This window comes from Panthera pardus, unplaced genomic scaffold, assembly GCF_024362965.1.
Source record: "Panthera pardus isolate Hobbes unplaced genomic scaffold, ASM2436296v1 HiC_scaffold_17, whole genome shotgun sequence".
In the NCBI taxonomy this organism is placed as follows: domain Eukaryota; kingdom Metazoa; phylum Chordata; class Mammalia; order Carnivora; family Felidae; genus Panthera; species Panthera pardus.
Window position 1 is genome coordinate 127,622,389 of NW_026526732.1, and position 15,074 is coordinate 127,637,462.

Consider the following 15,074-nt stretch of genomic DNA (forward strand, 5'->3'; position numbering starts at 1 on the left):
AAACCAGCATTTGAATTTAATTTTCCCTTAATCCTCCCACCCCCAAGTATCAGAGTAAAACACATACTTATTATGGGTTTTGTTTCTTTAAAAATTTTAATTTTGGTAAAATATACATAAATGTCCTCCAGGTTCATCCATGTTGTAGCATGTGTTAGAATGTCCTTCCTTTTTAAGGCTGAATCATAGTCCATTGTGTGTATGTACCACATTTTATTTCTCTACTCACCTGTCTGGATAGTTGAGTTGTTTCTCATTGTAGATAATTTTGGAAACTACAGACCTATATAAAGAAAAGAAAAAAAAATAAAATTCTGTCATAATTCCGTTGCCAACAAGCAATCATTGTTAACATTTTGGCACATTTCCTCATAGTGGTGAGCACTGACATTTTTGTTTAACTCTTCCCATTTGTAAGGGATGATATCTTCATGCCTGTATGTTTGAATTTCTGATGATGTTTCTTAGAAATGGAGTCACTGGGTCAGTGGGCTTAAACATTTTTAAAGAGCTTGAAGGATAATGCCAAAATGCTTTCCAGAAGTAACTGTAATTTTAGCATGAGGAAACTGAGGAGCAGAAAGCCTTCCTTTGTGTTTTTGTGGCTCTTTTTACAGCTGGTAAAAAACAAATTTACACATTCAACTAGGTCATTTCACATGTGACTGCTATTGGTACCACACAAATAAAATATTGGATACCTGATTTGATTTCTTTCCCCCGTGATCTATGAGAGATTTGGTACCACGAACATTTCTCTTCATTCAGGGATACAATTACTGCTTCTACGTGCGGGTCTGGTTGGGATCTGGGATCTGGGGCTAGAAAGGATTCAGGGGTTTGTACTGATTTACATGAGGTGATGACAGCCAGAGGGAGGATGTGAGATCTGGGACACCACGTGGGCTGGGTCTAACCTCGCTGTTTCCCTGAGAGTGTAACTGAGATGGAATGTCTCCCACTTGAATGATGGCTATGAGGTCTAGTGCTGCGTGGGGAAAAGGCTGGGCGCTCGGTCCCACCCTCCAGAGCTCTCCATGTGATGTTACAATCAAGCCCTGCCTGGTCCTGATGAATCTTTGTCAACAATGGGCAATACTAGTCTGCCCAGACTAGCCAGTTTCTTTCCAGAGGCAATGTGGTTTTGTCGATGGAGGACCTCATGGGACATTGGAAGTCTAGCCCGCCGTTCACTGACTCGGGGAACTTGCTGGCTTCTCTGAGCTTTGGTTTCCCTATCGGTTTCCTCAGTGAGAATCCATTCAAATGGCTGCACTAAAGGGATTTGGAAACCAGAAAAGGTCTGAATAAATATCCAGTGTTATTGTTAGTCCAGAGGTAATCACGTAAGGCTGCAAAGATGGTGGCGTTTGTCAACTTTGAAAGCAACCGGCTCCCTCAGATTTTATTATCATCGTGACAGTATACTTTAAAAAATATAGCATTTTTAAAAATGTTTATTTTATTTTTGAGAGCGAGCACGAGAGAGATACACAGCATGAGCGGGGGAGGGGCAGAGAGAGAGAAAGACACACACGAAGAAATGGAGACACAGAATCTGAAACAAGCTCCAGGCTCTGAGCAGTCAGCTCAGAGGTGGACGTGGGGCTCGAACTCACAAACTGTGAGATCATGACCTGAACCAAAGTCAGTGCTTAACTGACTGAGCCACCCAGGCACCCTGTAAAAATATGGCATTTTTTAAAAAGTGTATTTATTTATTTTGAGAGAGAGAGAGAGAGTGAGTGAGAGAGCAAGTGCGTGTGAGTGGGGAAGGGGCAGAGAAGGAGGGAGACAGAGGATCTGAAGTGGGCTCAGCACTGACAGCAGAGAGCCTGACTCAGGCTGTGAGACCATGACCTGAGCTGAAGTCGAACGCTTAACCAACTGAGCCACCCAGGCGCCCCCAAATATAGCATTTCTCACTCATACTATTGCTTGATGCATTTTGTCTAGTATCATTTTTCATGCACATGGTTCTGGTACATATGCGATGTCATTTAATCCCAACAGCATCACCGTGAAGCAGGCGCTGCCACCTGTAATACAGAGGAACACCCTGTCCCATGAGGTTTTAGTGATTTGTTCTGGGTCACACAGAAGAGGAGAGGGGGTCTGAAATGCTGGACTCTGGCATTCAAGGCCAGTGTATCTGTACCAACCCGTCTCCCCAACCCCAGAACTGGAAGGTCCTTGGGTGGGAAGATTCCTTGGGTATTTCCTGCTTCACCTTGTGTGAACTTGGGCAAGTTACTGCACATTGAGGACCAGGCAGTCTGGAGCGCAAGGGACACAAAGGTTCTTTCCAGATCTCGATTCTGAGGTTCTCTGACGTAACCTCTTCAGCAGTGTTTACCCTCTAGCTCTTGCTCTTGCCATTACTTTACGTGGCCCTGCACCACCCCCTTACCGGAAGTAATGTGCGGGCAAGAACTGAGTCTGGGATGCCTCCTGCTGCAGCCCCCACCCCTCCCAGTGAAAGCTATTCCCTCCTGTAGGGCCCCACATAATATGCTTCTTGTCTGTCCTTAATTTTGAAGGCAAGATGCTTATTATTTATTAGTCATCCCAAGACAGTCTATTTAGGGCTGTTAATTGCCTATTTGGCAAACACACTTTAGTGATATGTACATATTGTGGTGTTTGACCCTGTAAACAAGACATTATTACTATCCTCCCCAGCTCACACTGGCATATAAAAAAGTGACATTAATACTTTACCTGTTCCCCTCACTGTGGTTAAGCTACCCGGCAATCTGTGTTAGCCGTTTTCAGACTGTTCTCATGAGGAGGAAGAAAAAGGGCTTCTTGCCCTTGGTTGAGTAGAAAATGGCAGGCTGTTGGGAAAAAGGTAAATGGTTAAGGTTTTAGCGCTTCTTCCGTTTTCAGATGTGTGGAACCCCTGTGGGGATCCTTGCCGGGCATAGGCGTGGGAGTAACCAAACTTCGGTGCATTGCCAGCCTGTAATGCTGCCTAACCTTGGTCTCAGCAGGAGACTTCCAGACAGCCTTGTGTGGACTGTGGCCGTGGAAAACCAGCTGCTGACACGATCAACAGTGCTGTGCTCTGTGGGGATGGGTGATGTGAGTCCAGGAAATTATAGGCTGCCTTGTTACCAGCCCTTCTAGAAAGATTATGGGGTGACTTACTGATCTTTAGGTGGGTCAGGGGTTTTGAGGGAAGGTTACATCTAAAGCATGTAGTTAGAGTTAAAAAGACAGACTGGAATCTCAGAGAGAGAGAGAGAGAGAGAGAGAGCGCGCGCGCGAGCATGGAGAAAACTCCAGACAAAAAGAGACCTGGGCTCCCGTCCTAGTTCTGCCACAGCCAGTTGGTGGGGTGGGGTGGGGGGGCTCTGGGGGCGTCTGTCCAGCTGCTGTGTATGCAGCCCCCTCCGATGCACAGAGCAGGGAACCCCAGCTCAGCAAAAAGCGGCTTATTCAGATTTCTCCCACTGACTGGAGTCAGGACCACGTGTTCTGCTGTCCAGGCCAGGACACCTTCTGTTACTCAAAATCACTGGATTTCAGTGGTCCTCTTTTAAATTTTCTTGACTTCCCTGGTGCTTCAGATTTTTTACTTTTTCTATTTTTTAATTTTTTTAATGTTTATTTTTTTAAGAGGGAAAGAGACAGAATGTGAGCAGGGGAGATGCAGAGAGAGGGAGACAGAGAATCGGAAGCAGGTTCCAGGCTCTGAGCTGTCAGCACAGAGCCCGATGTGGGGCCGGAACTCATGGATTGCAAGATCGTGACCTGAGCCAAAGACAGTCTTAACTGACTGAGCCAGCCAGGCGCCCCTAGATTTTCTACTTTTGATGCATTTCGTATTTAACGAAAGGGATAACTAAGGGAGTTTGGGAGGTTTTAGTGTGAATATTCACATAGGCCAAATTGTGTCCCCAGAAATTTGTAAGCTGAAATCTTAACTCCCAGCACCTCAGAATGTGACCTTATTTGGAAACAGGGTCATGGCAGATGTGATTAGTCCAGATGTGGTAGGGTTGGAGCAGAGGGGCCCCTAATTCAGCATTACAGATGTCCTTAGAGAAGAGAAAACAAGCACAGACACAGGCACACAGACACATAGACACATGGACACACAGATAGGGAGGACATCATGTGACAATGAAGGCAGAGGTCAGGGTGATATTTCTACACATGGAAGATTGACAGCAAAATACCAGAAGCTTGGAGGGAGGCCGGTGACAGATTCTCCCTTCCAGTCCTCAGAAGGAAATAACCCTGCTGATGCTTCAGTTTTGGACCTCTGGCCTCCAGAACTGTAAGGAAATAAATTTCTGTTGTTGAACCCCCGAGTCTATGGCATTTTGTTACGGCAGCTGTTGCTGACTGATACACATCATCCCCTTAAGGCTCTTCTCAGGTGAGCCCCTCACTGGCGTCTGCCATCGACCTTTGCCACTTTTGCTCTCACACAAAATACTTAACCTTTTCTCAAGTATTTTTTTAGTTTGAAAAGAACATGGTAACAGGGGAAAAAGTTAAGGAAAAAAGTAAGCACCCCATTTAATCATAAGACTTTTAGGTAGGGTTTTTTTAAAAAAATATTTATTTATTTATTTTGAGAAAGAAAGATAGGAAAGAGGCAGAGAGAGAGGGAGAGAGAGAATCCCAAGCAGGCTCTGTGCTGTCAGTGCAGAGTCTGATTCAGGGCTTGGTCTCATGAACTGTGAGATCATGACCTGAGGTGAAATCAAGAGTCGGATGCTTAACTGACTGAGCCACTCACGCACCTCAAAAAAAGAAAAAAATCTAAAAAAAATGTTTATTTTTGAGAGAGAGAGACAGAGCAGGGGAGAGGCAGAGAGCAGGGGACACAAGATCTGAAGCAGGTTTCATGCTGACAGTGGAGACTGATGTGGGTCTTGAACTCATGAACTGTGAGATCGTGACCTGAGCCGAAGTCAAATGCTTAACTGACTGAGCCATCCAGGTGCCCCTTGAAAAGACACTTTCTAAAGCAATTTATATGACAGTTTTTCTCAGGGACTTTTTTTGACATTCTTTTTAGGATACTAACCTAGGGTCATTTATCCCTCAGTCCAGTCCCAGAGTTTATATTGTTTGTGAGATTTGTGCCAAACTCTACCTAACAGAGAATGCACTCTCTTTCTTTGGCCTAAATATTGCCCCCACTTCCTAACCATGTCAGAAGGGTTACCTGAGCACTGGAGTCCTTTGTTCTGTGGAGCAGTTGCTAAAAAGTCCCACCTCTCCTTGTGGGTCCCTTTGAAGTCTGCTCTCCTGCTTATGTCTTTGGCCAGAGCTGACCACTCAGAAACTGTGTCACAGAGAGTGAAGCTGCCACCCTCTGCAGCCAAGTCCTCACAAGCATGTGACCATCACACACGTAAGGGTTACCCTTAGCTTTGTAGAGCCTGAAACTTAAGTTTATCTACTCCCCCAGAACTGTTCTGGTTGCTTCTGAGAATGAAACCCTCTGAAGAACAGTATGTAAGCCTGCATGGTGCCCACGCCCCTATTGTCACTGCTGCTAGTGACAGTGGAGCCAGAACAAAGGCAGCTGATACCCTGGAGAAAGCCTCATGACCCCTCCTGCCCCACAGAGTCACTGAGTCCTCATCCTCTGCACAGACCACCCTGTGTCTGTTACCAGTGTTCTCCAGACGAGCTCACATACATTTGATCAGGTTAAGCTTTCCTTTAGATTAATTATATAGTTGAGCTCTATGCTGTTTTTCTGTGTCAAAATCAGCCCAGTATTGACAAATTCACATAGTTCAGTGTAATAGGTTTTTCAACTTAAAAAAAAAATTTTTTTTTAATGTTTATTAATTTTGAGAGACAGAGAGAGAGAAGGAGCAGGGAAGGAGCAGAGAGAGAGAGTGGGACAGAGGATCCGAAGCTGGCTCTGTGCTGATAGCAGAGATCCCAATGTGGAGCTTGAACTCATGAAACAAATCGTGAGATCGTGACCTGAGCCGAAGTCGAATGTTCAACCAACTGAGCCACCCAGGCACCCCAGTTTTTCAACTTTTAAATATGACTATAAACAAACAAGGAGTTACAAAAATAGAGGTCTGGTGTATCCATCACTCAGCTTCCCCCAGTGGTGGCATGTAACATAATATGGTTCTTATCAAAACCAGGAAACAGGTGTAGGCACCATACAATCGACTAGTTTATAGGCCATACTTGAATTTTACCAACCTAGTAGCTTTTGGGGACTATTCCCAGTTATTTCCATGGTAACACATTTAACACTCTCTTATGATCTGTTTATTTTATAGATGATAGGGCTTCCATTTTGTTTTTAAGCTTTTGCAAATATCACATTCTCAAGCAAAAAATTCAAACAAGATTAATTGTGTACAGTTGTGTAGGGTGTGAAAGCTTCCTTTGTCACATAGAAGCGCTTATTCTTAGAAATTTGATGTGAATCTCTACCTTTTTTTCCACATACATATGCACATTCACATGTGGTGTATGTGTGTATATGGATGTGTATTTATATATATATATATATTCCAAATTTATGTACAACCATAATATGTAATTTGTTTTAAAATCACATTTTATAAGGGCACCTGGGTGTCTCAGCTGGTTAAGCATCTGATTTCAGCTCAGGTCATGACTTCACTGTTTTTGGGATCGAGCCCCGCGTTGGGCTCTGTGCTGACAGCTAGAACCTGGAGCCTACTTTGTTTGGATTCTGTGTCTCCCTCTTTCTCTCTGCACTTCCCCAGCTTGTATACTCTCTCTCTCTTTCAAAAATAAACTTGAAAAAAATCACATTTTATAAACCATTTTTTCTCATTAATATGTTATAGACATCATTCTGTGGCCATGACATATTTTCATTATCATTTCACTGGGTGAAAGACCGTTTCTCTGCCCTGTTTGGTGATTCACCCCACCCTCAGCTATCTCCTTCAATCCAGGCTCCCTGCTGTAGATGACACTGTCTTCCCTCAACACCCTGCCTCTTTGGCATCCCGTTTTTCCAAAGCAATTCCCTCGTTTTTCACCAAGGGCTGAATTTCCAATGGGACTCCAGGACCCTCCTCAGCCGGCTGGCTCCTCTGTACTCACCCGGCTTACCCTTCCCATCACAGCGAGCTCTGCGGACAGATCAATCTTTGGCCCTTCTCCACCTGCCACACTTACCATTTGTCATTTCTCATTTGCCAGACCCGTGTTCCTCCCAGTATTGTTAACTTAGGGCACATTTATGTAATCCTCATGAACTTCTGTTTCCTCATCTATAAAGGGAGAAGGCTGAATTGCCTCCAAGCCTTTGTGGCCTAGGGCAAGGAAGGGCCCCTTTCCCTGTAAAGGGCTGGGTAGTAAATATTTTAGACTTTGGGGGCCATCTGGTTTTGTCACAGCCAGTTAACTCTGCTGTTGCAGCACAACTGTGGCCATAGAAAACATGTAAACAATAGGTTCGGTTATTTTTCAGTAATGCTTTATTATGGACACTGAAATTTGAATTTCACACTGTTTTTACATGTCACAAAATTTTTTATTGTTATTTTTTAGCCATTTAAAAATATAAAAACCAGGGGGCGCTTGGGTGGCTCAGTGGGTTAAGCGTCCTACTTTGGCTCAGGTTATGATCTCACAGTTTGTGAGTTTGAGCCCCCATCTTGCTCTGCTCTGACAGCAGGGAGCCTGCTTGGGATTCTCTCCCTCTCTCTCTCTCTGCCTCTCCCCTGCTCACAGTCATTCTCTTTCTTTCAAAATAAATAAATAAACTTAAAACATATAAATAAACTTAAAAAAAACATATATAAAAATACCATTCTTGACCCACAGGTAGTACAAAAATAAAGACGGCAGGCTGGATTTGGCCCACAGGCTGGTCTAGTGGAAAGAGACTGAACTTTGGGGTCAGGCAGATAAGAACTGGAGCTTGTGAACTGGACAGGTTATACAACCCTCTTAAACTTCAGACTGTGCAGAGTTGTTGTGAGAATTAGAGATAACTTATGTAAAGTTTCCGACATGCAGAGGGCACTCAATATGTGTTAGTCCATTTGTCTTTCCCTTAAGGATCTTTCCAAGACAGGAATTCACTGACCCAGAGCACAAAGTCCATTTCCGTCACGAAGGCTTTCAGGCTGGCTTCAGCATGTTCTCTGCCTTAATTGCACATGTACACGTGTGTGCATAGAGCCTTTGTGTTTACATATGGGTTCCCTGCCTCTCCATGACAACGGGGTGAAAATTACCTCTCACCATGTCTACCTACGAGAGGTCTTGAATTTTAGATTGTACACGAAATGCCTCCATTAGCAATTCCTTAATCTCTCAGAATTTTATAGTACTTTATGGTATATGTGTGTTTTAAATCAGGAAATCTTAATAAAATAAAAAAGATCAATGTATTTTATATGTTCTATAAAAGAGACATTTAAGTCACTCAAAAAATCCTACGATTTCCAAGTCCCCTGCCACAAAAGTCTGGGGGGTTATTACCCCCAGATGCCAGATGAGGCATCTTTCCAGACTTCAGGACTCACTTCCCTGTCTAGGCAGGTCCCATGCTTGGGCATTTCAACCTGTTGGAGAATTCAAAGGGATTTATGGGGATTATTTCATTGGACACCCAGGACAAGTTTTATTGTTTATAAGAGGACACAGGCTCAGAGAGGTTGAGGTGATGGCCAAGGTCACACAGTGTGGGAGGACTAGGACGCAGGCCCCTGGACTCTGGCTCTGGTGGTCTGATGCATAGCTGACTTCCAATGCTGCTTCCAAATCTTGTATTTGGTCCACTCTGCTCCTTCACCAGGGAGTTGTTGAAGCTGCAGTCTACAGCTTTTTGATGTACTGTGAGAGATCCTAACAACTTTAAGCAATGCAGTTGGTCAATTGGCATTCAATAAATACCTGCCCGCTGGTTCAGACATTCAGGAGCTGGCATTAATTGTTGCCTTTCATTCAGCCCACTATATTACGGAGGCTACACAGAGATGGTTGTGTCTGTCAGGAGTTATTCGGTTTGGGAGTACTTTTTTTATTTTAAGCTTTTATTTAAATTCCAGTTAGTTGACACACAGTGTAATATTAGTTTCAGGTGTGCAGTATTTTTTTTTTAAGTTTATTTATTTAATTTTGAGAGAGAAAAGCTACTAGTGGGAGAGGGGCAGAGAGAGGGAGGGAAAGAGAGAGAATCCCAAGCAGGCTCCATACGGTCAGTGTGGATCCCGATTGCAGTGCTTGAACCCACAAACTGTGAGATCATGACCTGAGCTGAAGTTGGACGCGTAACCAACTGAGCCACCCATGTGCCCCGTGTTAACATTTCCAAAGACCATTGCTTGTCACAAGTGCACACCTATATCCAATTTGGGATTGGTTTTAAGAGCAGGAGCCTCTGGTATTATTATTATTTTTTAAATTATTATTTTTTTAGTGTTTATTTATTTCTGAGACAGAGAGAGACAGAGCATGAGTTGGGGAGGGGCAGAGAGAGAGGAAGACACAGAATCAGAAGTAGGCTCCAGGCTCCGAGCTGTCAGCACAGAACCCAACGCGGGGCTTGAACTCACAAACTGTGAGATCATGATCTGAGCTGAAGTCGGCCGCTCAACCGACAGAGCTACCCAGGCTCCCCCAGGCATTATTAACCCATTCTTAGCCCATTATTATCTCAGGCCTAGATCTCAGTGCCGGCTCCAGTCAGACGTCTGGTTATCTAAACTCTACAGGTCTTGCCTCCTCGTCTGTAAAGTGGAGAAATGAGTTTCTACCTTATAATGATGATGTCAGAATGAGAGTTGCCTGGCTTATAAACAGTGTTGAAAAATAGTGACCGTAAGCAATTAACAAAGAAGCTAGGTTGCATCGTGGTGAAAGGGCTCCAGACCTCAGTGGCTCACCGCCTTGTCTCCACGTATTTATGCCATGTCCATTGTGGAGAGGTTATAGCTTTGCCCCACTCAGGGGCACTTTGCCTTGACACTCAAGCAGACTGAGAAGCTTCTATCTGGAACACCAAGGCAGAGGAAAAAGCTTGGCAAAGCCCAAACTGGCTCTTAGAGCTGGACCTGACATATATTACTTGTCACCTTCCGTTGGCCAAATCAGGTCGCGTGGCCAAGCCTGCCATGATTAGGAAGAGAAACTCTTACTCTCCCCTAGGCAGAGGCAGTGCGTATTTTTGAACGCTCTTACAGTTTACCGCAATACATATGCAAAATAACCTTAGGAGGTGCTAGAAAGTGTGGTACAGAAAAGACATGTAAATGATGAATAAACATTAACATGGAGTCCGCTTTCAGGCTTAATTGCTTCCAGCGTAAACGATTCTTTCAGAATTTTCTGAGAAAGGCTTGTCCTTGTCACTCTCCTGTCGGGTTTATATAAAACTAGAGATTACTGTACATACACTCCCAACAGCTGTCGAATACACAGAGTTCTATGAAAGCCAAGCTTCTGCTTATCTTCTTGGAGGCTTTCAGAGGCAAACACTGATCAAAGCAAATAGCTCCTTTTTGTCAGCCACTCTAGGCTTTTAAGATGAATTTGGAGAAATTAATGGCAATGCACAGAGACTCATTAATTTAAACACACACACACACAACACACTATTGTCAACCCTTTGGATCCTGTATCAGTCAGGGTCCTTTAATTATAAACAACAGAAACCATTCAGGGGGTGGGGGAATCTAGTAATGGCAATTAGGTAGCTCAGAAAATGTCCAATAGAGTTTTGCACTTGGTAACAATGGCTGAATTGCATTGATTACGTTGCTGGACTGTTCCAGTAGAAAACCGACTGCTGCCAACATCGGGTATGAGACACTGTTACTAGAAAATGCTGCTAGGTTGCCCATGAAAGCTAGATGCTTCCTTTCTCTGTACTCTGCCCCCTTGCCACTGTGAATACTGGGTGACTTCCTCCTTTTTTTTAATTTTAATTTTTAATTAACATTTTATTAAATTTTTTTAATGTTTATTTATTTATTTTTGAGAGAGAGAGAGAGAAAGAGCAAGCAGGGGAAGGGCAGAGAGAGAGAGGGAGACAGAATCCCAAGCAGGTTCCATATTGTCAGCGCAGACCCCGAAGAGGGGCTTGAACCCACGAACCATGAGATCATGATGTGAACCGAAACCAAGAGTCAGATGCTTAACTGACTGAGTCACCCAGGGTCCCAATTTAATTTTAATTTTTTAAAAACAATCTTTTCCAAATCAAAATCTCATGCACACACCATCTTCACCAAGGGATCAAATTTTGCATCCCAATAGTGAAAAAGTTTGTTATAGCATGTGATGCATTATGACATACTCCACATCACCTATGAAATATTCTTGTATCAGGATGCACATAGTGTCAGATTGTTTTTATTTCTGTGATGATAGGAGCTATCAGTAATTATCGCCTAGATCCATCAATTCATTGGGGCTTGCAAAATGGTGATTTTCTAATAACTATTTCTTTAAAAATTTTTAGTTGAAATAATTTAATATAGATATGTTCTTTTCTTTATCTATTTTTGGGTTACCCCATTGTTCAGGTCATACTAGAAAGGCAGGATAAATGTTTGATTTTTTTTCCATTTATTTCTTTTTAAGATTATTCTATCATCCTCTAAAGGTGACCAATTAGTTATAAAATATGTATATTATCATGACTTCTCGAATCAAAACATATTTGATTAAAACACACGTGATGTTTCAATCCATTGCAGATATCATTTTTGAAGCTCAAATTGTTCTGTCTTTTGCTAGTGGAAGCCTCTTCAGTTTGGTTCCCATGTCCTTTTGACACGACCCTTGTAGCTTGTGCTCTTTAATACCTCACTGTCTGGCATGGCAGGCTCATTTTGTACATTTTGTGCCTTAGACCAGAATCAGTCATTTTCCAAGAGGTGTTTGTTTCTTTTAGTGAAAAATGGCATTTCAAGACCATGTTGTGGCCACTAATACTGTTTATTGCTATTGGGTCGGCCATTGTTTTCAGGTCTCTACAGTGGAAGGACCTAGGATATATATTCATATTTATGTAATATTATATGTGTTTTTAAGACAAAATAAATGAGAGGGGTGCCTGGCTGGCTTAGTCGGTAGAGCACCTGACTCTTGATCTCAGGGTGAGTTCAAGCTCCATGTTGGGTGTGGAGCTCACTTTAAAAAAAGACAAAATGAAAGAGAAGATAAAGCACCACATGAGTTTATAACTGGTACTTCCAATTCAAATTTATGATTAGGCTTTTTCTTTTCTTTTTTAAAAAAATGTTTTATTTAATTATTTTTGAGAGAGAGAGCATAAGCAGGGGAGGGGCAGAGAGAGAGAGGAAGAGAGAGAATGCCAAGTAGGCTCCATACTGTGACTGCAGAGCCCAATGTGGGGCTAGGTCTCATGACCATGAAATCATGACCTGAGCCAAAATCAAGAATCCATCAGTCAACTGACTGAGCCACCCAGGTGTCTCTCTCCCCATTTAAATAGTTGTGCTATATACTATCTACCTGACCTGAGCATATAATTACCAAATACTGTACTCTCTCCCCATTAAACCTCACTTAATCTTAGTTCTACAAATGTCAGTATATTGAATGTTCTTCACCAATCCTTATGCCAATGTCTCTGGCCATTTTGGTTGTCTGAAGCTTGTTCTCTAGCAGATTCTTCAGAAAGGGCTATGGATATGGCAACAACGTTCCTTCATTTCTTGAATGCTAATAGTTTGTGCTGTTTATACTTTACTTTTACTTTATACTTTAAAGTCAATTTTTTAGGATATAAAACCCTTGGGTCACATTTTCTTTCCTTGAGAATTTTAATACATCATTTTATTTTCTTCTGGCATAAGCTCTTGCTGTCAAAGATGAAAATTTAATTTTCTTATTATAAACATCGCCACCTGTTCATCTTCAGTAATTTTTTCTAGAATATATTTTGGTGTTGGTCATTCTGGGTTGGTATTTTTGGATACTTGGTGTGCTTTTTCAATATGTAGTTTCAATTTTTTTTTTCTTTTTCTTGGATAGTTTTTGAAATAAACGTTTTAGCTTCTATTCTGCTCCCTTGCTTTGGTTTTATTTTTCAGCAGCTCCAATTATCATGTGTTGGATCTTCTTTGCCTATTGTCAATATTTGTTAATTTCTTTCATATTCTCTTTATTTTTCTTCATTTTTTTAATTTAAAACTTTCCCATTAAAACATTTTCTTTTTCTCTTAAGGCATTGTCTATTTCATTTATTCATTCTAATTTTCTCTTCATTTCCAATTTTTGAAATGATGTTTTCTTTGATATAGAATATTTCCAGACTTCTGTCATTTCATTTCTGAGTTTTTCTTATTTTTGATTTCTGTCATTATTCTATGTTTTGTATCCTTAAAAAATTTATTTTAGGGGTGCCTGGGTGGCTTAGTTGGTTGAGTGTCCGACTTCAGCTCAGGTCATGATTTCACAGTTCGTGGCTTCAAGCCCCACATCAGGCTCTGTGATGACAGCTTGAGCTTGGAGCCTGCTTCAGATTCTGTGTCTGCCTCTCTGTCCCTCCCCTGCTTGCACTGTCTCTCTCAGAGATAAATAAACATTTAAAAATTTTTTATTTTAGCTTTTTTTTTTTTTTCAAATACAGGTTTTACACATATCCTTCTGGTAGGTTTTCATCATTTATAGAGATTTTTTTCAGCTTCTTTATCTTTTTTTCTTATAATAACTTCATGTGGGATTTTTGTTTAGATATTTTTGTGTGGTTTATTTAAAAAATCAGTTTTCCTGAACTTTTAGAAGGAGGCACGTTTGATGGTGCTGCTTCTAATTTTTATCATGTATTGTTTTCATGTAATGTTCCTGACTCTGTTCTTCTCCCTCACTTTTAACTGGATTGTCTCTTTCCTTTGTTATCCAACTCAATTTTGATTCCATTTCCAGAAACTTCTCCTCAGTGTGGAAGCCTGTCCTGAAAGGGAGCCCTGCTTTAGTGGTTTCAGGAATTCATAGGAGCTTGACTTCTCCAGATCTGTTAGTCCTTACTGAAAGCCTCTTGTTTTTGTCCACTATTGGATTGGGCAAAGCCCTTCTGGTTTCAGCTGCCGTTCTCAGGTTGTCCCACTGAGTTCTCCTTTACATAACTATTGGCCATTTGGGAATTCTACTCTCAAGTCCAGCAGACACCCTTTTGCTTCAATTTGCTTCCTCCTGCATAGGTGCTGAGACCATGTAAACCAAGTGACAGTTGATGATCTTGTATTTTGGGGTTTGAAGAGAAATGTTGTCATCCAGTTTTGTTGCAAATGTCCATGGCAATTTGGTTTTGCTATTTCATTTGAGAATTTGAGAATTCAGAAGGATTAAACAACTAATGCCCCTACCTGCATCTTCCCAGAAGTCCCTCTATACTATTCCTTTTTGAAACTTTTCCTAACACAACTGAAAAAGAAATGTCATGATGGTATACGTGATTGGTTGAGGTTAAGTCACATGCTTTTGGCCTAGTTGCTGAGGAGGCTGGGAAAGTAGTTTCTGACTTCCACCCTGGGGATGTGGAACTCATAAAATTGCAAATGCCCTAACGTAGGAAGGATATTGAAAATGCATGGACTACGTCCATCATGGATCTATATGCTGAAGCTTGGCTTTGACCCAGTTAAGGCAGGTTGCTGCCTTTGCAATGTCACTTCAAGGGCTTCAAAGTTTCCAACAACTTGAAATATTTATCATAATGACTTTCCAGAAATGAAGAGCATTATAACTACTTTTAGGATAAAGATATTATCCATTAAAGACTCCAAATTTCATTTTAATATTTGGGAGTTTTCTTTCCTTTTTATTTTTTAATTTTTAAATGTTCATTTATTTTTCAGAGAGAGTGACAGAGACAGAGCACAAGCAGGGGAGGGGCAGAGAGAGAGGGAGACACAGAATCTGAAGCAGGCTCCAGGCTTTGAGCTATCAGCACAAAGCCCCACGTGGGGCATGAACCCATGAACCGTGAGACCATGGGACTGAGCCAAAGTTGGATGCTCAACTGACTGAGCCACCAGGTGCCCCAATATTTTGGAGTTTTCATTCAGCGTATCTGATCAGAGGGCTAGGCAATTGGTGGTTTTATCACACAAACC